The sequence below is a fragment of the Arvicola amphibius genome, chromosome 4 (assembly GCF_903992535.2).
Source record: "Arvicola amphibius chromosome 4, mArvAmp1.2, whole genome shotgun sequence".
NCBI lineage: Eukaryota > Metazoa > Chordata > Mammalia > Rodentia > Cricetidae > Arvicola > Arvicola amphibius.
Window position 1 is genome coordinate 20768153 of NC_052050.1, and position 26777 is coordinate 20794929.

General features: G+C 44.2%; 1 protein-coding gene across 3 annotated transcripts in view; it reads left to right on the forward strand.

Annotated features, from left to right (window-relative positions):
• Window positions 1-26777, forward strand: part of LOC119811038 (signal transducer and activator of transcription 5B) — a 69240-nt gene that overhangs the window by 4166 nt on the left and 38297 nt on the right. Inside the window, exon 2 of one of the 3 annotated variants that reach the window (XM_038324585.1) lies at window positions 14266-14400. The exons of 1 other annotated variant lie outside the window; for it this stretch is intronic. The gene's annotated coding sequence lies outside the window, so the exon portion shown is untranslated. Of the gene's footprint in view, window positions 1-14265; window positions 14401-24226; window positions 24720-26777 lie in introns of those variants that run through there. One more of the 3 variants, XM_038324584.1, reaches the window with a different exon arrangement.

A 26777-nucleotide genomic window follows, 5' to 3' on the forward strand; every position in this document is an offset into this window, starting at 1 on the left:
CACAAAGGCAAACATCAGATGTCATGCACTTTGACTCGTCCTGCTTCATGGAACAGCATCCCTGAGCTCAGTCCAAGACCCAGTTGGGAACACAAAGCATTCTTGAATCTTTTCCCATCTCTCTTCAAGGCGGAGCACTTTTAGAAGGAGCCTTAAAGCAGCCACAACAACAGAGGCACAGTTCCTGGAGAAATGGGACCGTTGCCAGCTCTTCCCTCCCAGGTGCCTGGAAGTCAGGGCATGAAGTTAGAGTAGACATTGGTTTTCTACTGTAGATCACTGGGCAGCTACTGTAGCAGCTTTCCTGATACACAGTATCATGGAGGATGAACTCCGAGCCAAGGGAAGTGCAGCTCTAGATCTCTGAGGAGTCACCCTCAACTTAGTTTAGAGCTCTTCCTTGTTCCTCTGGGATAGGTGTCGCCCTGCCCCTCCCTCTAGGTCAGTGGTTCTCAAACGATCCTTTCTCAGGGGTTACATTTCAGATATCCTACATATCCAATATTTATACTACAATTAGTAACAGTAGCAAAATTACAGTTATGAAGTAGCAATGAAATAATTTTATGGTTGGGGGTCACCGCAACATGAAGAATTGTATTAAAGGGTTGAAGCATTAAGAATATTGAGAACCTTTGTTCTAGCGCCTTGTGTAGCCTAGCCTGGCCTTGAACTCTGTAAGTATCACAGGATGGCCTTGAACTTCTGGATCTCTCCCCACCCCCCAGCACTAGAATAACAAACTTACACCACCAGACCTGGTTTGACACTGTGCTGGAGGCCTTGACGAATACTAAGTGAACACGCTACCCATCAAGCTATCAAGCTACATCCCCAGAACCCCTCGGTGGTTTTTCTGGAGCAAGTCTCTGTGACTCTAAATGCTGGAGAGTTCTGTGGAGCCGTGGGGAGAAGGACAACACGATGTTGTTTCTGTTTCCCCCGCTTTACTAACTTTCTTCTAAATAGCGTAATGACTAAATAGACTCGGAACCGACTCGGCTGCTGGCGTGTTTGCGGTTTCAAGGTAGTTTCTGTCTCTGTATTTTCTTTTGGATCACAGTTCCAAAAGAAATAGCACCTTGGCATGGAGCAGGGCTCTGCAGAGTGAAATTCGCCACGGAGTTAAGCCTCGTTCCTTGACCTCCTGTTCCCTCCACACCAGTGTCCAAAGAAGAAGAGGTTTAAATTTGTCTCATGGGGCATTTTCTTCTTTGGGTTTTAATTACAGTAATTACTCCCATTTCTTGCATTGTGCCATGAAGATGAAAAATCCAGGGACTGGTTGAGGGGCTGGTTGTTTCTTCCCACAGTCCTCTTGCTAACCCTACTAGCGCTTCCCTCTCCATTAATGCTTCCATTGCCTCTGGCGCTCTGAAGAGCCCTTTAAAAATTCTTTGCACATTTCTATTATGAAGAGAAATAGCTGCATATTCTCCACACTCCTAGTTTTTTTGAAGTACTTGTACTGACTCATTTTAAAAATTATACTAAGATAGAGAGCATGGTTTGAGAGTAGTAATGAGATTCTCAGAAAATATGAAAACTTTCCTTTCTGACTGCTTATAGAAAGGTTGGGGAAGACAAGGGGAAATACATCAATGAGCCAATCAATTATTGTTATTTGTTGGGATCAATTTGGTGACTAATATTTTCAATGCCCATTGGCTAGTAGATATGAATTTGGCTTTACTCTGTAGTGATTATAGGACAAACCTCAGGGTTTTCTGATAGTGCTTGTTTTTTCCTGACAGGGGATTTCTTTGCATATGGGGAACCAGGCCAAGGTTGCCAGTCATAGCTGCATGTGTGATTTGTATTAAAAATAATTGTTTGAGCCGGGCAGTGGTGGCACATGCCTTAATCCCAGCAGAGGTTGGCGAATCTCTGTGAGTTTGCAGCCCGCCTGTCTACAGAGCTAGTTCCAGGAAAGGCTTCAAAGCTACAGAGAAACCCTGTCTTAAAAAATTGTTGAAGGCCAGGTGTAGTGGCACATCTTTAATCCTCGAATTAGGGAGATAGAGCAAGAGGAGTCTGTGAGTTTGAATTCAGCCTGGTATACACTGTGAGTTCCAAGCAGCCAGAGCTACATAGTGAGATCCAGTCTCAGATGCTGTTGGTAATAATAATAATAATAACAATTATTATTATTATTATTTAATACTGTAGGTTACACTACTGTATAACATAATATAATAAGTAGATACACTAATTATATAGTAATTATTTTGCCATCCTTCAAGAAATAAACAGAAAATTAATTTAAAAATTCTTCAAGTTATGTCTAAACCCAGAGCTGAATAAAATGTTCCAGTGTCCTAAATTCATAGAATATGAGAATAATACCTAATGCTTACTGTTCACGTTCGGTGTGTCAGACAGATACTGTTACAGGGGTGTGTGTGTGTGTGTGTGTGTGTGTGTGTGTGTGTGTAGGCTAGAGGTGAATTTCAGGTGTTCGCTTTTGAGAAGGCTTCTCACTGGGACCTGGGGCTTATTGATGGCTTTGGTTGTCTGACCAATGGTCCCCACAGGTGGGGTCATCCCTTTTCCGCCCGCCGTCCCGAGGCTGGGGTTACAGATGAACACCACCGTGCCCGCTCTTTTATGTGGGTTCTAGGGACTGAGCATATGTAGCAAGTGCTTTATATCCTGAGTCTCCCCAGCTCCCTGGTGCCTGTGTTTTATGGTCCTCAGAGGAATGGATATTATCTCAAGATAAAAGTGAAGAAATGACCACAGAGAAGTTAAGTAACTCATCCAAGGTCACACTGCTAGTAACCGCAGGACTCGGGCTAAACCCTGACCTATCCTGAACCACTGCGCTCAGGGACAGCAGACACCTGCAGTTTTGGACTGGCACAGGTGGTGCCCTCAAGTCGGCTGTTTCTTTATTTTCCGTAGAAGAGTTCTAAGCTGCCCTTCTGTCTCTGCATACAGACAGAAGGATTATTAATGCTATGCTTATGGTAGTTTATGTGCTGTAACCCTCCTTACAGAGAACAGAGTTCTGGCTCAATTTATTTTCAATTTTATTTTGAAGGGACTTAAGCTTCTATTCTTGTTTCACCGAAGCTTTTTAGAGCTTTCAATTACAATTTTTTGAAATACAGCAATTTAAAAGTATTACTTCTATGGAGTAACTTCTTAAAAAAAAAAAAAAAAAAAAAGGATGTCTCTGTATATGCAGGTGAGCGCAGGTGCCAAGGCAGAGAGGCCTTGGCTTCCCTGAGTCTGGACCTGTGAGCCACCCTGTGTGGGTGCTGGGAACTGAACTAGAGTCCTCTGCAAGAGCAGTCTGTGCTCTCAATTGCTGAGCCGTCTCTCCAGCCTTTTGGGACATTGTTTGAGGGAGCTGAATGAATTAATGTGTATTCAGACCAAAGGAAAGGCCGTTAGAAGTTCCCCAAGCTAGGAGCTGGGTGTGATATTAAATCTTAGAGACAGAAGCCGGGCAGTGGTGGCGCACGCCTTTAATCCCAGCACTCGGGAGGCAGAGGCAGGCGGATCTCTGTGAGTTCGAGACCAGCCTGGTCTACAAGAGCTAGATCCAGGACAGGCTCTAAAGCTGCAGAGAAACCCTGTCTCGAAAAACCAAAAAAAAAAAAAAAAAAAAATCTTAGAGACAGAATTCCTCGCCCGAAAGGATGTGCCATAAATTAGGGAGCTCAAACCACAGTAGACGACATCTGAATTCCCTAGGCAGTGCTGCTGTTCCTCCTCAAACAAACAGAGGGTGTCAGCACCTGTGATTGCCACTGTTACCTTTGACCGGGGCTGAATTTTCTTTGAATGTTGACAAAAATTACATTGTCAGTGGAAAAACCTTAATGTGAGATGTGTGTAAGTCAGAATTTCCTCATGCTTTCTGCAGTGAGAGCCTGCAGCTCAAGCTGTTCTCTCTGTGTGTTTTCCCCCCTTTGTCTGATATGTTTGTAGAGCCTTCAAGCGGGGTTTTCCAACATTTTAGGTGAGAGTAAATTAGAAAGGCTATGAAACCTCGTTCATATCTAAAACGCAAAGCCTCTAGATGGTAGAGCACGGTTTGGGGAAGTGTAGGATTTTAAAAGCCTGACCTAGGCCGCATGTCTTAAATCAGCTACACTCATAGAATTTATTGGAGTACAGCAACGTGGTTGGAACAGAAGGGATCTTCAGGACACTTAATCTGTTAATACTAAACATTGGACTTTATCAGTCTTAAAATATGTGCAGGGCAGCTACAGTTTTAAATAGTCCGAAGTGTTCTCTCAGAAGTAATGTTACTGTTTCTTTGGCTGTTTTTATTGTTACTTTCTGAGGAAGAACCTCACTCTGTAGTCCAGGCTGACCGTATACTCTCAGTGTAGCCTAGGCTAGCCTCCAGCTTGTCGGAGGCTCAGCCCTCTATGTAAGCCACTACACTTCTCTTAGAGTCAAGCCAGTTATATATTTTGGTTTTGTTTAATATATTTGTGTGTGTGCTACTAGAAATTAAATCCAGAGATTTGTGCACATTAGACAAATTAAGTACTCCAACACTGAGAACTTAATTTGGACACTTAATTTGGGCCTCGGGCCCAGGTCGTGTTTTAGACTTGGGAAATGTATCAAAGTAGAGAGTGAGCGGAATATACAGTTTTAACAGAATGAAGCCATTTTCCTGGGGGGGGGGGGGTAGTGTTTTAGGACCCTGTATACAGTGAAAATTGGGCAGCATGAAGGCTTCCATACAGACATAAGATGCAAACATCCCCTTATTTGACGTTTTCTGCGGCTGTCCTTTTAGTCTATAACTAATGTATTTGGAAAATCTGAATGTGCTTGTATTGTCGAGATGAATTGATTGTGCAGTGAGTTTGAGTATTGGGTACTAATACTCACTGTGTCGTAGCTCATGTCAGTTGCCCTCCTTCTAACTCATGAAGACATTAAAACAAAATAGAAAATATCTGGCTTCCTGAATGACATGGCTGTAATTCACAAGCTGAGCTGGTGGTGAAGTGAGACCCTCTGATTTTGCAATACCAGGGCTGAACACGTAATGTTAACAGGATGGGCACTTAGTAAGATAACCTACCACCACAGGACTTTGTGTTTTGCTACAACAGTGTGCCACTTGTGGTTTTAAGTTTTATTTTATTTTTTAGTATTTTTTGTGTGTGGTGCTAATAATTGAACCCATGGTTTCATGTATATAAGGCAAGCATTCCAGCAACTGGACTATATTCCCAGCAATCAATTTTGCATGTATATTACTCAGAGATGAGACACACTGTTGATCTGTAGTGAGAGTAAGCCAGAAAAGCTGTGAAAATGAATAACATTTGAAGAAGACAAATGTAGATTTTATGAAATAATCTATAAAAGGGAAAAAATAAAGACAAATAGTAAAACAAAACAAAGCATTTTTACTCCAAGTGCCAGAAATAAATATGACAGTATAAGAAAAAAATGATGCCTTTGTCATAGGGTTATAGATTAATATTCATGATGTCTGTATCATATAAATAATAAGAAAGAGATGGACCCTAAAGAGGAAGTGGGACAAAAGAAAAACACAGCCAATGTGACACTCAAATAAAAACACGAGCGGGGATTGGGGGAGGCGGAGGGGGTGGGGGGAGGGACTGAGAGAAGAGGCCGGAGGAGAACTGCAGTCAGGTTGTAAAATAAATTAATTCATTAAATTTTTAAAAATAAACTTTTTTTAGTTAGACTTACAAGAACTAATAATATTGCAAAAATACAGTGTTTGGGGACGAGGGGACCTGACACCCTTGGTGTTTTGTGTCCGAGAATTAGTGACCTAAATTGTCCCTAGCATCTCTGTTTACATAATGTAATGTCACTTGGCTGTTTCAAACCATGTCATAAAACAATATTTAATGACTACATAAAGTTCATAATACATTATCAAGTGAAAAAAATCATTATATAAAACAATTTTATACATCCAATTTTACTTAGAAAAAACCCACAAAAGTCCTGAAAGTGGTTTCTGGGTTGCAGGACTTCAGAGCAAGGCAGGGCATTTTCGAGTCTCTCCCATCTCTCGGTAACAGGGGATGATAACAAACAGTGTTTTCGTGTTGCTTGTTTTTACAAATGGCTTTTCTGTGTTTGACTCATCTTAGAATATACCACTTGTTTTTGTTTTCAGTTCTGAGGAGCAGCAAAGCGAGTAGTGTGATGCCTCTGCTAAATGTTTGCCGGCTGCGGTGTGCGCAGCGTTTTGTTGTTGCTGCTGTTGAAGGGCTCATTTAAATCATCTTCGTTGTATTCGATATTTTCAGAATTACAAGAACATGATCTTGAGGACAGAGTTTGCCGCTGTTCTTGGTGAAATGACCTGCGTTTTTAGGTAGGGACTGATAAATCATACTGGTTTGTAAATATAATAAATGATAACGTTTTATCCGTGCACGTGTCTTCCCAAGCCAGCATTCACTTAGTGCTGAGGCCGTGTGTTTGTAGTTCCCTGTGATATTCCCGTCAGGATGACACCTGTGAGAGAGCGGGCCAACCCCCGCAACTCTTCCCACTCTCTTGGCCGTTTGGCGTTGCCAGTACCTGAGGCTTGTGTGCTCCCTTAATTAAACCCACACTGATTTCTTTGTGACTTTGTGTATGAAGACAGTTTTTAACATTTTGAAAAATTACAGAAGAGAACTAAAAATATGTCGCAAGGTGATGTTGCCGAAGGGTTCCGGAGAACGGCTGTGTCGGGCTGGTCACCACAGGGCGAATACGGCGGCGACGCCGCCTTCGAACCCAGCCGCTCTGTTGATGTCACTCAAGTGACCGGAAGACCGCCCTCCCTTGGGCTTTGCTTTATAATCTACTCTAATGGAATTTGCAATACTAAAATTTTATTTTAATCCAGTTTGGGCAATAATAAAATAAATCACATTCATTCCTTTTAGTGCTTTTCAAATCTAAACCTATGATAATTAAAATACATGAAAACAAATATCCTTATGTGTTGAAGACTCAGATTGCCTTTTTTTAAGGTAGGATCTTTCTATGCAGCCCTGGTTGGCCTGAAATTTGCTGTGTAGACCAGACTGGCCCCCAGCTTCACAGAGACATTTTTAAAATTCATATAAATTCGGGCTCTTAAACTTGACATCATATATATTACTGGTTTTAAAACGTCTCTCAATGAGTTTCATTGTGAGAAATGAATCTGATCCCTAAAGGGGAAAATTTGTCGCCAGTAAATAGTAGAGTTTATTTAAAATTTATACAAAAATGATGTGTCTCTCGCCATTTAGAACCAACTACTTGATTGTGACCTAGTATTTATTTTAAACTTAAATGGCAAGACTTTCTCCCAAGTCTGTACATTTAATCTCCAATAAAGGAGCTCAAATGTACATAAGATTCAAGAGAGAATTAAAAAACAAAACCACAAACCCTAATTTGGAGGCAAGTCATGGTGGCGCACGCTTTTAATCCCAGCACACTGGCGACAGAGGCAGGAAGATCAGTGTGAGTCCAAGTCCAACCTGGTGTGCATGGTGTGCTCCAGGCCGAGTAAAGCTACATAGTGAAATCCTGTCTCAAAAAGATAGGATGGGGGTGGGGAGGGAGACGGCACTGAAGAGCTGGCTCAGGGGTTACAAGCCCTGGCTGCTCTTCTAAGGGACCCAAGTTTGGTTCCCAGCACCCACATGGCAGCTCACAAACTGGTCTATAACTCCAGTTCCAAGGGATCTGTTGCCCTCTACTGGTCTCTGTGGAAATTGCATGCACTTCGTGTGTAGACATACATGTAGGCAAAACACCCATACACAAAAAATTAACATATATATACGTATACATATATATATATACAATTTCTAAAAAACAAAGCCTATTTTGGGAAGGTAGTGACAAAATTTTCTTTAGACCTCTTAGTCCACTTTTTGTCTTAGTTGCTGTGAACCTTTTGAGGGCTCTATGTATGCATATGTGTGTACAGTGCTTATAAAGTAAGTAAAGAAATTTATCCCTAAAGTCTTTGTTAATTGTGTTGTCAGGCAAAGTATGACTTAGTTGGAACCAAGTTAATATTTGTGACCAGTGAATGAATGGGCTGTGCAGTCACATTTGCTTTTCAAGGTCAAGGTAGACAAGCTGACCCATTAAACTACACAACCCAAAGGTTTCAGCTGTTTGAGAACCAGAGAGGGGTTTCAAGATTCTAATGAGACACTTAATTCCCTGTTCCAGTAAAATATACAGAAAAATTTAGCCTGCAGTTTAACGGGTTCGTAGACTCAGGTTAGGATCTAATGGACAGCTAACAGAGCTAAGGGAGTATAAGAAGCAGTGATGGTGGCCCAAATGTATGCTTAAAATAAACCTCCAGTTTGGTGTTACTTAAGAGATGTGTGTCCCTGGAAAAGCCTACAAATATCAGTGTTCAGCATTTTAGAGGTTTGTATTCCGTTGTGTATCTCTATCATGTTAATGTTTAACCCACTAATAAATGACACAATAAATAATAATTAATAGCCTGTTATGTTGTTTCTAGTTTTTTAATTTGATGAGCGCTGAGGTGGAGACTTAGCTTAAGTGGATTTTTTTTACATCTCCATGGACTGTTCTCTTACTGAAAGTTCTAGAATGGAGCTGCCGAGTCGTTTGCATAAATAGTGACAAATTTCTCCATTAGCTGATACATTGCCAAGGAGTCTCCATCTCCGTAACTGAGCTCCCGTGCCTCCGAGGCTCTGCTGATTCCGCATTTGTTTGCATCTGCATCATTTGGTTTCTGGCAAAGCTGGACCTCGCTTCCCAGAGTCCACTGCCCACATTTTTCCTTCTTTATGACTTTCCTTTTTGTATTATCATCTAATGAAACTATTCCCGGTCTTCTTTTTATTTTATACATTATGTATTTCTCTTACAGCTTCCTTTTTTGGCATTTAACTTTGTGTAAGATGCTAAAATATTATATAGTCTAGTTAAATTCTTCCAGCCTGGTTGTGAAGACATACTTATAAAAAAACCCTGCCCAAATATTATAAAACTTTATATTTGCATTAAAAATATTTGGAGGGGGTGAGATGGCAGGTAAAAGTGATTGTCACAAAGTCCTGTATACCTGAGTTCCATCCCACGTGAAGGTAGAAAGAGGGAGCAGACTCCGAGGGCTGACTTCCACACGCATCCCATAGCATGTGTGTGCCCACATACGCAGATGACACAAGAACATATTCATTCTTTATGAGGGACTGGAGAGGTCATCGATGAACAGCATGGACTGCTCTTGCAGAGGACCTGAGTTCAGTTCCCAGCTCCAGCTCCAGGGAGATCCAATGCCTGTGGTCTCAAGTGTGCAAACCACCCATAATTGGAACTAAAATAATATTGAAACTTTTTTCTACTTTTTTCAGTTACTGTATGAGAAGTGAGAAAAAATTTGTAGTTTTTTCTTAGTGATGACTAGTATATATGTATATGTACATATTTTATATAAATAATTATTTTTTGAGACAGGATCCCACTATAGAGCCCTGGCTGGCCTATAACTCACTTGTAGACTAGACTAGACTGGCCTTGAACCCACAGAGACTAGCCTGGGCTACGTAGAAAAGATCTATCTCAATATCTCAAAAAAGTGGTTTGTTTTTGCTTTTTTTAAATTTTTCTAGATTATTAGACATATTTCTATAGAGACTGTGCAACAGAACAGTAATTTTTAAAAATAGTACCTTCACTTTGAACTCAAAACACTGTGATTTCCTTCTAACTTTTCAGTAAATACAGGAAAACCTCTCCAGAACTATGTGAAACAGACTGAGTGTCAGTGTGGTGGGTGTATGAACGAGAAAACTGCAGCACGAAGCGTATAGGGACAGAGAGTGCTTATGGCCGAAACTAGCACTGTCTCCCACAGAGAGGAGGAGAGGATTATACATGCAGCCAGGGTAATTGTTTAGTGGCTTTCATTCTAATGGTAGGACAACAAAATCCAGCACAGTTGATTTCAAGCTGGTCTGAGTAGTGCACATCTGTAATACTGGCATTCAAGAGGCTGAGGCAGGAGGATCACTGCCAGTTTGAAGCCAGCAAGCACAACAGAGTGAGATGGTTTCTCAAAAAAAAAACACACACACACACACACACACGTAACCAAAAATATTAAAAAATGTTCAACATGTAATCAATATGAAAATTATTTTGAGACATTTTACATTCCACTTTTTGTACTTAGTTTAGAAATGTTTTATCCTTATATAACATCTCAATTGAGATATAAATTTTTTTTGAGACAGGGTTTCTCTGTAGCTTTGGAACCTGTCCTGGAACTAGCTCTTGTAGACCAGACTGGCCTCAAACTCCCAGAGATTTGCCTGCCTCTGCCTCCCGAGTGCTGGGATTAAAGGCACCATGCCTGGCTAGATAAAAATTTTATGTGATAAAGTAGATCCACATATTCACCCAATTTATTCCAAACATACACTAAGGTTTTTCCAATAACTAAACTGAACATGAGTTTGGGTGTTTTTGATTGTTTGTTTTTTGTTTTTCGAGACAGGGTTTCTCTGTAGCTTTGGAGACTGTCCTGGACCTAGCTCTGTAGACCAGGCTGGCCTCGAACTCACAGAGATCTGCCTACCTCTGCTTCCCAAGTGCTGGGATTAAAGGTGTGCGCCACCACCACCTGGCCTGTTTTTTTTTTTGTTTGTTTGTTTGTTTGTTTGTTGTGGTGGAAATGGGAGGATGTTACCCTAAGGTAGAACTCCCTATGTAGCTAAGGATGACTTTGAACTCTTGATTTTCCTACCTTTTGAGCAGTAGGATCACACACATAGTTTCCTAATTAAAATGAAATTTAAAAATCAGTTCCTCGGATTTAAGTGCTCGGTGGGCACATGTGGCTCGGGACTGCCACCGTGGACAGGGCGGTTGTAAAGCCTGCTGAAGAAGTACAGCAGCCCCCTTTACCTGAGGTTCCGCTCTCCTGAGATTTCTGTTCCCCACAGTCACCTGGCGTCTGTCTTCAGACATCTTGAACTTCACACTGTCCTCAAGATCACGAGGTCTAACACCAGGCTGTTGTCTACCTGGACCTGACTCATCCTGCATCCAGAGTATCTATGGCAACATGCCACCTGCAGGCTAGTCACTGTTAATCAGTATCCACCATCAAATCGAGTCTGAAAGTATCTCCATGCTTGCATTTAGCAAGCCATTCACAGCAGATTCATGTGTCTTCTGTGCCTACACCGGTCACATCATCTCATCCCATGGGCGACCTTACCTGAGACGGTGAGCACAGGAGCTCAGAGAGGACTCATCTTTCATAACTGCATTGTTACAATTATTCCAGCTCATTAGTTATTATTGGTTTCTATTGGCGCGATAGAACCTCATGACCAAAAGCATCTCGGGGAGGAAAGGATTTATTTCGGCTTATAGTTCTACATCACTGTCCGTCATCGAAGGAAGTCAGGGCAGGAAGCTGGAGGCGGGAACTGACACAGAGAAACACTGCGCACTGACTTGCTCTCCATGATTTGCTCAACCTGCTTTCATATACAACCCAGGACCACCTGCCCAGGGGTGACACCACCCACAGTGGGCAGGGCCCTCCCACAGCAATTTCTAATTAAGAAATGCCCCACAGGCTTGCCCACAAGCTTTTTTTTATTTTTTGAGACTGGATTTCTTTGTGTAGCCCTAGCTGCTCTGGAACTCACTTTGTAGACCAGGTTGGCCTTGATCTGAAAGAGATCCTCCTGCCCCTGCATCCTGTGTGTTGGTGTTAAAGGCACGCGCCTGGCTTGCCTACAAGCTATTATGGATGTAACTTGACCTTATGTCAGTTTGACAATAAACTAGTGAGGACAATTGATGATTTCTTATTGGCCTAATATATAAATTAAATGTAGCCTTAAGGGTGTGTGTATAGTGAAAATACCCAATGGGATATGTGCATTATAGGGTGTGGTCCTGAGAGCTTAGTCATCCCCTGGAGTCTTGGAGTGCATCTCCCAAGGATAAGGGATTGCCGACTGTAAGATGAAATACAGATTGCCTCCTGCCTCGTGGCATCTGGCTCACAAATAGTAGGTGCATAAAAGGACTCTTGCCCTTTGGGACTGGAACCATTGCTCTCTAAGGAGCATCAACCTCTCATCCCAAAACACATGAACACCCCCAGTTAAACTCTGGTTTGGAAGCTGTTGTCCCCATTGTGTGGAAGCCCTGTGCCCATCCTCCTGGCTACTGCTATCAGCCCCCTTCTGCATGTGTAGGTGAGCATACGTGTATGTGAGTGTGTGTGTGCATGTTCGTTAGTATGTGTGTGTATGTGTGTAGGTCAGAGTCAATGTCAGGTGTCCTCGTTGCTCTCTGCCTTATTTTTTGAGACAGGGTCTCTCCTGAACCTGGAGCTCATCCATTTTGTTGGACTGTCAGGCCAGCGAGCCCCAGTGATCCTCCTGCCTCTGCCTCTGCCTCTGCCTCTCCAGGGCAGGGACCGATGACAGGCATGTGCCTCCATGTCCAGCTTTTCCTGTGGATGCTGGGGACGGACCTCAGCTTCATGTGTCTGCACAGCGTTTCCCCAGCTCTGGGTCCCTCCCCTTTCTTAGGAGCAGAGAAGCTGAGTTAGTGTGGAGAGGGGCACACACTGGTCTGGATAGTCCTCCACTATTTCCCCAGCTCTGGGTCCCTCCCCTTTCTTAGGAGCAGAGAAGCTGAGTTAGTGTGGAGAGGGGCACACACTGGTCTGGATAGTCCTCCACTATTTTCAGTATTCATGTCTACACGTCCTAGCGCCTCGTCCTCTGGAAGCAAAACTCTTGGGCATGATGGCACCCACCTCTTCTCCTGGCTCTGGGAGACAGATGAGAGAATCACGAGTTAAGGTAAGCCACATGGGATAATATGAGTCCATGTGGAAGCCTGTCCATAAACAAACAAACAAGGGGCAGGCAAGAGGGCTCAGCAAGTAAGGCCTTCACCACCAAGCCAGCCAAGGTGAGCTGCTTGATCCCCAGAGCAAGTGGGATCAAGATAGTGGAAGGAGTGACCTAGTCCTAAAATTAACCGCTGACCCACACACACGTGCCATGGGACAGATGCACCCCTTCCCCGAGAGATTTTTAAAATGTAAAATAAAATAAAAAGCATCAAGAGTAAATGGGGCTCTGCCAGTTTGTGAGCAACGGCGGTTCACCGGGCTTTCCTCTAGGAATCCCCATCTTCTGTTTATAACATGTCGGTGGGGGAAATGCTCCGTGTTCCAGAATGCATATGTGTGGATGAATGTGGAGTGTGGTTCCATCTGTAAGGAGACTGACGAGGGAGGGGGCAGGGGAACACGGGACAGGTGATTCTATTGAAGCGCTGAGCAGGGTGTGTTCCTTCAACCTGCTGTCTCTAGCCAGCTACAAGCCTTCACACTCTGAGACTGAAACAGCCACCCTGTCTCAGGTGTCCCCATCTCAAATCACCTTTAAGCAGCTGGGGTTTTGCTATTTTTGTTTCATTACAGGATGTGTATTGGACATTGTTTTGGTTTGGTTTCTTGCTTGTGTTTGTGAAACCAAGTTTGCTGAGAAAAACAAAATCGTGCTCGTGTTTTGAACTCAGCTTCGATTCATGAGAGACACAAACTTGATGTGTTAAGGGGCTGGCGAGATGGCTCAGCCAGTAAAAGGCGCTCGCTGTTGAAGTGTGGAGACCCGAGTTCCATCCCTGAAACCCATGTGAAGGTGGAAGGAGAGCGCTAGCTCCCACAGTTGTCCTCTGACGGCCACAAGTGTGCTGCGGCCCAAGCATCCTCACACCCATCCCGCATATACCCAGTAATAAAAACAGTGCCGTAAAAGCGCGTGTCTGAAACTTAACATCTAGTTACAGACGAAGAATTGTTTTTCTCTAGTTATCTCGCCCATGGTTGCTTTAGTGTGGGGAGCAACTGAGGGAAGGCTGTAATTTCCAGTTCTCTCCAGATGGGGTGATGAACAGTGGCCCCTGAGATAGTTGCTGTCTCCAGGCAGGTATGAGGACCCAGCCAGAGAGCTTCAGGGCCCCTGCAGAGACATGCTAGTTCCCCTGGTGGTGCCTGAGCCCTACCTTCTCCATCTCTCAGCCCCCTCCTGCTTAGCATAGTAGTTTTAATTTTGTTTTTGAGATTGAGTCTCACTATACAACTCAGGCTTACCCTGAACCTGCCTCTGAGAAAAAAAGTTCTGCCTCTGCCTCCCAAGTCCTGGGGTTGCAGGCATGTGCCTCCAATCTGGACCTACGTTATTTTTCCTGTTTGTATTTTTTTTTTAGATTCCCTCAGTCTGAAAGGATCCTCTGAAGAAATGGATAGAACTTATGTGTCACTTTGAATGTGGCCTCATACCTAAGATAAATTTGTCAGCCATTATAATGTCAAATAAAATTCTCATTAGCTTTTGCTACAAGGTAAGATTTAAGCTGCTGTTTATTTTAATATGGTGCCAAAGTAAGTCATCATAACATTGAAAGTCTCTTGATGCAATGTAGTAAATGTGATTTATTCCTCCATAAGAAATGAGGGATGGGCAGGGTGGTAATGGAACGCTCCTTTAATCCCAGCACGTGAGAGGCAGAGACAGGTGGATCTCTGAGTTTCAGGATAGCCAGGACTACACAGAGAAACTCTATCTTGAGAAAAAAAAATGAGGGGTATAACTGGAGAGATGGCTCAGCTGGCCAAGGCGCCTGTTCCCAAGCTTCTCTTCCTGAGTGCAAGCCCCAGAACCCACATCAGGTAGAAAGGCAACCAACTCTCTCTAGTCTTCTGCAGACTTCACATGGGTGCTGTGGCATGTACACTCCCCAGACACAAACAAAAAATAAAATAGTACGAAATAACGAGGGATGATTTCCACAAATGGGAAAAGCACCTTCTAAATTGACCATCACAGCATAATTTAGATTAGTAAACTTCCTGGAATGTGGAAATGTAAAAGCCTATGTGAAAGTTGTCTTGGCCCAAGGCAGCCGGTTTCTTTTGTGTTAAGGTTTATTGTGTTGATTCCACAGCAGGCTTGAACTAGGAAACAGGTAGTTGTTTTTAGATAGCCCACGTAGTTTTGTTACATGCATGCTTTCATCGTGATGACGCTTGCTGTGTTAGTATACTAGCGTTTGACCTGCATCTTACTCTGTGAGGAGAAGAGACTGCCTGCCACCTTGGACTGATTCCATTGCGTGAAGGACCTTCAGTCCCATGGATTTAACTCCATGCTTGGTACTTCTGTACTTTGTGGAGATTAACCTGAAGATCCTCTTTGAAAGAGGATTTGGTTTGATTGTGACAAATTCCCCTGTTAGTAAAACTGCATCATAGAAAAGGGCTGGACACATTTTCCCCCATGCTGTCCTTGCCTGACCCCATTTTGTTTGGCATAGAAAGATGATCATCTTTTGGCAGTGGTAGGCAGATGTCCTGATTTTATCGGAAATTGTTTTCACACATTTGAGGCTTCCCAAAAGTCAGGAATCCCCATTGATCTGATGTTTATGACAGACTTTTGAAACTATTTTTCAAATATTGGTTTGGATACACACATTATATTGCTCACCTATAAAATTTTACAATCAGGTGGTATATTCTCCCCCCCTACACACACATCATAGAAATAGAAGAAAATGGAAAACAAAACCAGTAAATATAGCAGAGGCACAATTAAAGTGTGTGTAACAACTTCCAAGCATTTAATATGGGATTCTGGAGTCCAGGTTTGGGGAATGGCCATCACTGTGTCGGTATCTAGAACTGAACCCAATGGCATGTCATGGGAGTCCAGCTAATGCTTGCTGTTCCTGTGAGAGGTTCGCTGCAGTCCTGCCTACTGATGGCATGCAGATGCTCGTCTGGGATGGGTCGCCACTGATTGATGGTGGGACACCTTGATTCCATTTATTCCCCATCAATCTCAGCATAGCTGGGATATCCAGAGAGCGTCAACTCTGAGGAAGACTTACCCTCTTCTGTGGAAGGAAAGAGACAGAAATGCAACTTGGCTTACTTTGTTTCAGTGCTAAAGCTGGAAGGAGTATGTGTTTATTAAATAAATGTTGCCTTGATTTAAAAATTGTAAAAACACTTAATAAAACATGCTATTAATTTTTTTTGGCAGACCCAAGGAGACTGTGCTCTGTACTGGGCATGGGACCCAAGGCCTCCATGTGCGAGGCTAGCGGTCACCAAGCTTCCACACCCCCACCCCTGACTTTAACCATTTTTCAAGTGTATAGTTCAGTGGCACTAAGGACACACACGTTGTGCAATCGCCCTGTCATCTAAAACAAAAACTGTTCGTTAAAGAATAACTCTCCATCTGCCCCTCACCCCCGCCACCACCAGTCTACCGTCTGCACGAATTGGCCTCTCGCATGTACCTCACAGGAGTGGGCTCAAACAGTAATTGTCTCTTTGTCCCTGCCACCCACTCCTCCCCTCCCTGGGGACCTGGCAATCCTCCCTCCTGCCCCGCCGCCCGGGAATCTGCCCAGACCTAGGCAGTGATGCATACACAGTAAGGATCCAGAGACGAGCTAAGGCGCCGGTTTGTGGCATACCACTAGGGGGGTATTAAGCCTTTGAAGATGGGATTCCTAATCAGGATGTCTGCAGGCTTATCTCCTCCAAGTCTTGATGATAAGCCTGCACTGACAGTAATGTGGGAGATTAATCTTTCTCCATGTTTCATAAAACAAATTGTTCTTCTTTAAACTTGATTATGGACTGGAAAATTACTGGTACATTGATGTAATTGCTCATACAGATATTTAGACATTCTCCACACAGGGGGTCTCAGCCGCAGGAGAGGCTTTGGTGGCGGCTCCACTCTGAAGTCACAGGGCTATGCTTGTTGTCTCCCCCATTTTTATTCTATTTTCTTTCCTCCCTCCCCTCCCCTTTCTGTCCCTCTCTTTCCCTCCCTTCTTTCCTTCCCTTTTTCTTTCTTCATCATTCCCATTTTGAAGTAGTTGGTACAGAGACAATCTGACCCTATGGCTTCAAATAGAAATGAACTTGGTCATAGCTCTCTGTAGCCCACCCTAAAGGAGAGAGAAGTGGAGCATTCCGAACATGAAAACAAAGGCAGGAATATCTATAATGGTTTCAAAAGACAGGAAGTACTTGTTGAAATAAGAGATATGTATATTGACGTGGTTGGTAGGAACACAGAGAGAGGGAAAGATGACCTCAGAAAATGATCTGAAAAGCTAGCTGTGTGCCAAATGTGATAACCCCTGCACTCAGGGATGGAGGTAGGAGGGTCAGGAGTTCAAGACCAGCCTTCATTACATAGCACGTTATACGCCACTCTGTGCTACATGAGACCCTGACTCAGGAAAGAAAGAACAATAGCTTTCAGAGAGAATCTTGTTTTCTTTAGTGCTGGGAATGGAGCTCAGAGCCTTGTGCCGGCTAGGCTGGTGCTCCACCATGGGGAATGAGAATCAGCTTCTGGTTCTGAACTCGTGTGTGTGTGTGTGTGTGTGTGTGTGTGTGCACATACATGTGTGGGTACAGGTGCGTGTGTGTGTACTCGTGCATGTGTGTGTGTGTGCTCTCAAGTGCATGTGTGGAGGCCAGAGGTCAATCCCAGCTGTTCCTCAGAAGCTATTCACCTTTTCCCCCTTCTTCCCTTGTTCCTGCGTGTGTGTGCATGTGTATGTATGTGTATGCATTTGTATATGTATATTTACATTATGTGTATATAAGACCTGAGGTTAGGGCCGGGCGGTGGTGGTGCACGCCTTTAATCCCAGCACTCGGGAGGCAGAGGCAGGCGGATCTCTGTGAGTTCGAGACCAGCCTGGTCTACAAGAGCTAGTTCCAGGACAGGCTCTAAAGCTGCAGAGAAACCCTGTCTCGAAAAACAAAAAAACAAAACAAAACAAAAAAAAGACCTGAGGTTAATGTTGGGAATCATCCTTCATTGTTCTTCTGCCTTAACCACTGAGACAGGATCTCTCAGTTAAACCCAGAGCTGGCAGATATAGCTTGTCTCGCTGACCAGCTCCTAGGGATAGAATGACAGGTGGCTCTAATGCCCACTGGACTAAATGGACTAAATACTAATTTATGTAGGTTCTGGGGATTTGAACTCAGGTTCTCACTGTTGTGTGGCAGACACTAACCATTGAGTCAGCTCCCAGTTCCCATCTTGTTTATTGAGACAGAGTCTCTTAGTGGCACCAGTCAGGCTAGGCTGGCTGACCACAAAGCCTCAGGGGCCCACCTGTGTCCACTCGAGCTCCCATGGCTGGCACTCTAAGCATGGCTTTTTACATGGATGCTGGGAATCGAACTCAGGTCCTTGTGCTTGTGCAGTGAACACTTTAGAGCGGGAAGCTATCTCCTCAGCTTGGGGCTCTGGACTCTTTTTCTTCAGATCTATTTAATTGTATGTATACACATGGTTTTTACCCAAATATTTGTATGTGTACCTGGTGCCCATGATGGTCAGAAGGGGGCATGGGATCCCTGGAACTGGAGTTAAGATGGTTGTGAGCCAGAATGTAGATGCTGAGAATTGAACCCAGGTCCTCTGCTAGAGCAATGAGTGCTCTGGACCAGTGAGCCATCTGTTCAGCCCCTAGCTCTGCAGTCTTAAAGCGCTGAACATCGGCTGTGCCTTGGTGCTTTCTTCCCCGTGCCCTCGGCTCATTTGCATCAGGTGGACCCCACTGCTTCCCTCGACTCCTTCTCTCACCCTGTAAAACATGAGGTCACCAGTTCAACCCAGAGCCATAAATGGAATGTGAAAAGCACTTTTAGAATTCCATATTTATGGTGTGTACAAACACAGGTGCTAATGTACCAGAGACGGAGAACCCAAAGGTGAAGACTTACCCCGAGCTCAGGTCATCCCGGAAAGGTGACAACAGGGCTGAGCTCAATGGTACCAGTACCCTGGGAGCATCCTCCCACCCTTCCTGTTTAAAGAGGAACTGGCATCTATGGCCGTTATCGCCCCACCCCCACTTCTCCCAGATTTAGATTGACTGTGTGTATAAAGTTTACCAGCCACAGTAGGTTCTGTTTCCCATCCTTGTTATAGGGCCTCCTTTCAGTTCAATATGCTTTTATTGGCACTTCCTTTGGTGTTCTTTACAGCAGCAGCTAATTAGTGACAGCTTCTGAGCAAGCAGCTTGTCATTTTTGGCAGGGACAGGGGATATCCATAGCTAAGTTTATCGTGCTCCATGAAAATACATCTCACATTTGGAAAGCGTCTGTAGTCAAAGGTGGCTGTTTCTACTGAAACATCATCTTGAGTTGGCATTGTGTCCTACAGTTGAAGAACTTTCGGGAGATAAATAGTAGCATAGGTTCTGTGTGTGTTGCTGACGTTGGGAGCCCTGAGTCACCCTCCTAACCTTACCCTGCCTTGGGGATGTCAGACCGCATCATGTTGTTCTGACATAGTGATAAATCTTTCTAGGTGGCATTTAGTGGCAAGCATGGCAGCCGAAGGAGTGGAATGAGCTGGTGCTGTTGGTGAGCGCTGTCCCTTCCATTTATGCTCAGCTTTCTTCCTGCAGTGTCGGTAAAGGAAACAGTGTCGTTCGCATGGAAATGAAGGGGTTTTTTTTTTTTGAACTTCAAGCTCAGATCAGGGTTGTCATAGCCCTATGTCATTCTTCTCTTTGGAGTCACTGTAGTGAGGACCGAGCTCTATTTTACAAGCTTGTCACGATATTTATGGATGGCTCAGCTGTTGATTAACACCATCCATGAGTCAAAACCTCCGTCACGGTTTCTATAAAATGTGATTCACTCCCGTTATTCCTGTAATAAGGATTCAAATAATGTGTTAAAAATAACGCATTGACTGAAATAATTGGCCCACCATCTATTTCTCCCAACTTGGTTCCCTTTGTGACATGGAGATCACTGAAATTATATGTAATACTACATTACCAAATACCTACCGTGTACCAAGCAGAGCGCAAGTTAAGTTGTAACTCTAGAGAGATAATGCAGTCTGTCCTTTAATAACGAGATGATCAAACTGATGAAAGACACCACACACAGGTATTGTCGTGGTTGTTTCTCACTAAGGTGGAAAGTATAAAAGGGACCTTCTTAGGAGCTTTGGGATTGCCAGGCGTCCTTGTCCTCGTTGCCCCCCTGACATGTCACACATACGGTAAAAAGGAAATTGTCTTCCATTGCCTACTTCTTAGTAGCATGGCTTGGTGAACCCTGAGGATTCCTGGCACTCGACTAACATTTATAGCACACCGAGGTAGCAACATAGTTATTTCTGCATCTTCCAATTAGTATTTCCGAGCACAGGAACTTACTCACTCCAGTAAATGAATGCTGTTGTGACCAGCTTCCCTGGTGACACCCAGCTTCAACCTCCTCAACCAGTCCTCCTATTCTGCCCCCTGGTGTGGTTGATGGGTTGTTTTCCCATTGGCGTGAGTGACGTTATTTCTTTAAGAAAGCCAGAGTTTAGCACGACTGTGATTAGCGTTGCTGGTGAAGAAACAGCACAGCTGGCATCCTAATTGCTTTGAATGATTGGCTGATTTTTATGTTTTGTCTGTATGTATATCTGTGTGAGGGTGTCAAATCCCCTGGAATTGGAGTTACAGACAATTGGGAGTTAGCCGGGCGGTGGTGGTGCACGCCTTTAATCCCAGCACTCGGGAGGCAGAGGCAGGCGGATCTCTGTGAGTCCGAGACCAGCCTGGTCTACAAGAGCTAGTTCCAGGACAGGCTCCAAAAAGCCACAGAGAAACCCTGTCTCGAAAAAAAAAAAAAAAAAAAAAAAAAAAAAAAAAAAAAAAAAAAAAAAACCAGACAATTGGGAGCTTCCATGTGGATTCTGGGAATTTAATCTGGGTTCTTTGGAAGAGCAGAAGTGCTCTTAACCACTGAGCCACCTCTCCTGCCCCATCCTAATTGCTACTTACAAGACACACCTCGTTGGGCGGTGGTGGCACACGCCTTTAATCCCAGCAATTGGGAGGCAGACGCAGGCGGATCTCTGTGAGTTCGAGGCCAGCCTGGTCTACAAGAGCTAGTTCCAGGACAGGTTCCAAAGCTACGGAGAAACCTTGTCTCGGGAAAAAAAAAAGACACACCACACTGCCCATTCCAACCATGAGTGTCAGGACCAAGGTTCCAGCCTTAAGGGAAAGCTGCCCACTCCCTGGATGGTCCTTCTCTTGCTCCTCTTTCCAACCTCAAGCTTTTAACTAAGTTCTGATTGATTCAGAATGATGAAGATAACCACCAAGCCCTCCTGTGGCTTCCTCAGGTTGTGCTTGAAGGCTTCCAGAAGGACTCTGATTTAAAGCTTTCTTTTAAGTCGGGAGGTGGAAGAGGCAGGCAGATCTCTGAGTTCAAGGCCAGCCTGGTCTACAGAGCACGTTCCAGGACAGCTAGGACTACACAGAGAAACCCAGTATGAAGGAAAGGTGGGGGTGAGGGGAGGGAGGGGGCCTTCTTTGGGGTTGTGTCTGTTTGGAAGTTGCACTCTGTAATGATTTCTTCTGTAGCTTCTAGTCTAAGGCAGCCGCAGAACAGAGGTGTGCTTCAGAAAGAGCTACTTTGGCTAAATGAAGATTTTTTAACTTAAAAAATCCTTTGTGTGTGTGCCCATGCATATGTTCACCACAGCGTACGTGTGGATGTCAAAAAACACCTGCAAGAACAACCTGTTCCCTGTTCCCACCATATGGGTCCCAGGAATCAAACTCAGGTTGTCAGGAATGACAGCGAGTGCCTTTTCCCACCGACTCATCTCAGTGGCCATTAATTAAGTGAAGATTTTTAATAAGCAAAGTGGTATGGCTGGGCTTCTTGAAGATGAGAAGCCTCTTCGGCCCTTGAGAGTCCCTGTTGCCTCATCTGTAACACAGTGACAGGGCTAGAGAGCCCCAGGTGTCCTTGTGAGACTTGACTTATCCAGGGTGTGTGGCGACAGCTTTGTTATCGTTCCTTTGCCTCTCGGACCACTGTTGCTCCTGGATCCCCTTCTCCGCTGCACACCAGCCCCCCCCCCCCCAGCCCCCGCCGTGAAGCAGACAGAGGAGAGGAAATTAAGTAGCTTACTTTGTGTCAACATGAAATAGTTTCCAGCATGTAGCTTAATTTAGCCAGTGTAACAAGTGTTTTCACCCCAGGAGCCCTCAGTTGTCTTCATCTCCTGCCCGGTGTTCTGAGGCTGGGGTTAAGCTCACTGGATCATCAAAGCCAGGCTTCTGTAGAAGAGCGACTCCCACAAAGAGGCTGCTGCCTCTGTTGCCACCACAACCTGAAAGAGAGTAGTTAGAAACCACACGGAGATGGTATGCTATGTGAGCCTGTCAGAGGGACTCATCACGTATTTTCTCTTTTCCTGTGTGTGTGTGTGTGTGTGTGTGTGTGTGTGTGTGTGCGTGCTTATGTGCGTGGAGGTCAGAAGACAATTTCATGTGTGGTTCCTCAGACACCTTCCCTATTTGTCAGGGTATCTCACTGGGCTGAAATCAAAGTAGGCTATATTATCTGGCCAGCAACCCTGTGTCTACCCTCTTGCCATTGCAAGAATTAGAAACATTCACGACTGTGGGTTCTAGGGATTTGAACTCAGGTCTAGCCAAGTTCTTTACCAACTGAGCTGTCTCCCCATTCTAGCCCATCACATTTTCTCAGAAGATATATGTAGATAGTTAAGGGCAGGAACTGATCTGCCTGAGAAAACCTTTAAAACCTTCATTTTCAGCCGGGCAGTGGTGGCACACGCCTTTAATCCCAGCACTCGGGAGGCAGAGGCAGGCGGATCTCTGAGTTCGAGGCCAGCCTGGTCTACAAGAGCTAGCTCCAGGACAGGCTCTAGAAACTACAGGGAAACCCTGTCTCGAAAAACCAAAAAAAAAAAAAAAAACCTTAATTTTCTTCCTTCTCCTCTCTTGTACTTGAAAGGATCTCGTGTCGCAGCCTGGAGAGAACTGAGTGCAGATCTGAAGTCTGGTGCTCTTGTAACGTACAGAATATAATGCAGTGAGGGGAGGGGGTCTCTAAAATCTTCAGTGTCATTTTAAGCATTTGGAATTACTAACTGAAGACGATTTTAAACCTCTCTTGCCCATCAGTTTCCTGGTCTTTTCTCCTTGTCTACTCTCAGAAGTGGTGTGTCATTCTCTGTGGCCTCCGGGCTTGTAGCATCGAGCTCATGCTGGGCATAGGGATGGCTGGACTTTTGTTTGTTTCATTTTAATTTTTTAAATGGTTTATTATTTTTATTTTACGTACATTGGTGTTTACCTGCATCTGTGTCTGTATGAGGGTGTCAGACCTCCTGGAACTGGAGTTACAGGCTGTTATGAGCTGGGTGCTGGGAATTGAAACCAGGTCCTCTGGAAGGGTGGCCAGTGCTGCTAACCACTGAGCCATCCCTCCAGCCCCATCACTGTTTTGACTTTAGTTTGAGAAGAGAAAAGGCTGACATTTTATTTTTGTTGTTGTCGTTATTGTTGTTTGTTTTGTTTTGTTTTGTTTTTGAGATAGGGTTTCTCTGTGTAGCCCTGAATGTCCTGGAACTCACTCTGTAGACCAGGCTGGCCTCAAACTCACTGAGAGCCACCTGCCTCTGCCTCCCAAGTGCTGGGATTAAAGACGTGTGCCACAACCGCCCAGCCTTGACATTTTATTTTTGTTAATCACTTAGGGAGCTTAAATGTCACTGTAACTCTTGTCCCCAGATTACTATCATATTTTTATATAGAGACTTCTGGAATATTCATGTAAAATATGGGAATAAGGAGGCCAGCATGATGACTCAGTGGGTAAAGGCATTTGCCACCGAGCCTGAGGATCCAAGTCTGACTGCCAGGACCCAAATGGTAGAAGGAGAGAACAGACTCTGCCCTCTGACTGCCACACCTATGCCATGGCACACATGCGCCACACATGACATGCAAAATAAACAAACAATTAAAATCTAAGATGGTTCCTGACCTTCCCCCACCTCCTCCCAAATATGATCTCACTTTGAAGCTGGCGGTTCTTAACGGTTCCCTTGCTGTTTAGAAAGCATGGGGCCTCATGTTCTTCCTGCCTTTGACGTAGGCAGCCGAGACCCTTCAGTGGCAGAGATTCTGGGTCTCCAGTTGCTTGTTTTTCTTGGGAGCTTTACTGGAAACAAAATGTGATTGCGTACTAGCTTCAGAGGGGAAGTTGGCGAGAACTTACAGCTTTCTGTTTGGTCTGTCTGAAGCAGCTGACCTTTTGGAAGGAAATCGCTGCTCTTTGCTTCTTCCTGTACCATCGCACCCGGTGAACGGTGAACGAGCGTAGACGGAGTTCTGCCTCCGGCCCTGCTGTCGAAGGCACAAGCCATTAGGAGCAGGGGCCCCTGCACAGCCCTTGTTCACGGTGCTGAGCTATGTTTAGATGTGTTAGTCGCTGCATAGTGAGAGAAGATCTGTTTCCAGAAAAGTGGTTGTAGCAAAAGTGAGTCTGTTCGGTGGCAGAGTCCCAACGCTAGTGAGGTAGTGAAAGTGGACAGCTTACAATTTCAGCTCGACTCATCATTCCGTGTCCTGAGAGCGGCACTGATTCTTCTACCGGGATAACCATTTTTTCCTGTAACCATTTGTTTCCTGGCAGGAAAACATTTTAATTTTCTAAGCCAGAAGCTCTAATTCAAATGTCATGTCTGTGACCCAGAATAAAAATGGATGATAACTCATGTAAATGTGCGCAACACAGCAACCCGAACCTGCATTTGGCTCAGTAGGTAGGTGTGCTTTTCCAATGTCTTCTCAGTCTGTTTCCTAGATGGACTGTTGGGGCCGAGATAATTGAGTGAGGTTAACATTGAAGTGGGGTGCACTCTTGCAATACTGGCACTTAGGAGGCTGAGGCAGGGGGTTTGAAAAGTCAAGGACAGCTTGAGCTACGTGGTTAGTTTCAGTCCAGGCTGGACTACATATACGTTCCTGGTGCAAACCAAATCGATGGCAGCCTAGCAGGCCAGTTTCTCCCATTTCTGTCAGCTTCTGGGTAGGCGCTAACAGCTGAGGTTTTCTTGTGCCTCATCTCATTCCAGCAGCTTTCCAGGGGCCTTGAGTCGTTGCTCTGCGCTATCCAGGGTCATCATACAGGGCAGCTGTGGGCAGGTGTGGGATTCACGTGATAGAAGGAATTTGGTACTGTTGTGCATGGTTTTCTGTGGCTTTTGTTCTGGCTACAGTTGCTGTTAAGTTTTTTGGTTATGCAAAGGTGAAAAGGGAGCCGACGGTACATATAAATAGACGTCAGTTCCACATTAATCTTAGCCATTAATAGTCTTGACCCACTGCTTGAAAACATATTAAGTTGCTAAGTATCTGAAAGTGATAGTATTGCATTCCTCTAAAGAAATACTCTATGACTAAAGTTCTACTGTTTCATGTCCTACTTAAATCAAGGCTATCTCATTTGTAAGATAGTGCCATAACCTGGATGCTCACATGTCAGGAAATGTTCTCTTCCTATGTCTTTAAAAAACTAATTCATTAAGAGCCGGGTGTGGTGGTGAACACCTCTAATCCCAGCACTCAAATGGCAGGGGCAGGAGGATCTCTGTGAATTCGAGGCCAGCTTGGTCTACAAAGTAAGTTCCAGGACAGCCAGGACTGTTACAAAGAAAAACCCTATCTCAAAAAACCAAAAACCAACAAACAAAAACCCCAAACAAACAAGCAAAAAGCTGATTCAATTAACATGTTATATGTGCACACATATGTGCAGATACATGAGTGGAAGACTGTCAAGCCCTGGACTCTGGAAGAGTTATGGGCTTTTGTCAAGTTTGTTGCATGGGTGCTGAGATCTGAGCTCCGGTCTCACTATTTCCCAGCTGGCCCCTCTAACCATGGAGCCCCTTTCTCTAGCCTCCTTCCTGTGTCTGTGTGTCTGTGTGTGTGTCTTTGTTTGTCATAGCGACCCACTGTGCAACTCAGGCTGGACTTGAACTTGAAATCCCCACCTGAGACATCCAAGGGCTGGTACCACTGTGTGTGCTGTCCAATCTGGCCATCTTTGTGTACCCTTTTAAATGTGGTTTCCATGAGATGGTCATTAGTGATTGTCTATTGTTACTAATTTTATATTTTACATGTTATATTTTGAAAACTTAGTTTGTGATATGGGGATGGGAATCAAACCTATGGCCTCTGTCATGGTAGGAACACACTCCCAAGTTCTCACGTTTTAAACACCATTTAATAACTACAGAAAAGGATGAGAACACTTTGCCTAAGTGTTATAGGCGTACATTCCTTGAGACCGTTCTCTAGTGTGTCTTCAGCATACCTTCTGCATGCACTTTTACCACATTCTTGTCTCAGTCCCCAGAGATGTGTTGACATGGTGCGTGTGTTTCAGCATGGTTGCCTCTCTACGTGGTCAGATGAATGTGTGTCATTCCATCAGGCTAATGCACTACAGCTTTCCTGATCCCTTAGTCTATGTTATTTCCAGTTTCTCCCATAATAGATTGTACTCTTTAACTAGTGGTTGTCCTCAAGAATTGGCCTAGAACAAAACACTCTTCAAAGAAAAATTTTGCTAAGTGGAAACAGTACTGCAATTCTCAGTGGGAAGAGAGAGGCTATGAATTTCAATGTAGAAAATATTGGGAACATGTTTCTTATTTTCTGCAATGCAGATGTCATTATTTATGGGCTCCAGCAAATGCTTGAAGTCATCTGGAAAATGGTACAGTGGTAATTCTTCTATAATGGTAATTCTTTTATAAGAACAAGTTGCTTGTTAGATTTTGGACTAGAGATAGTAATCCATAGGCAAGGAT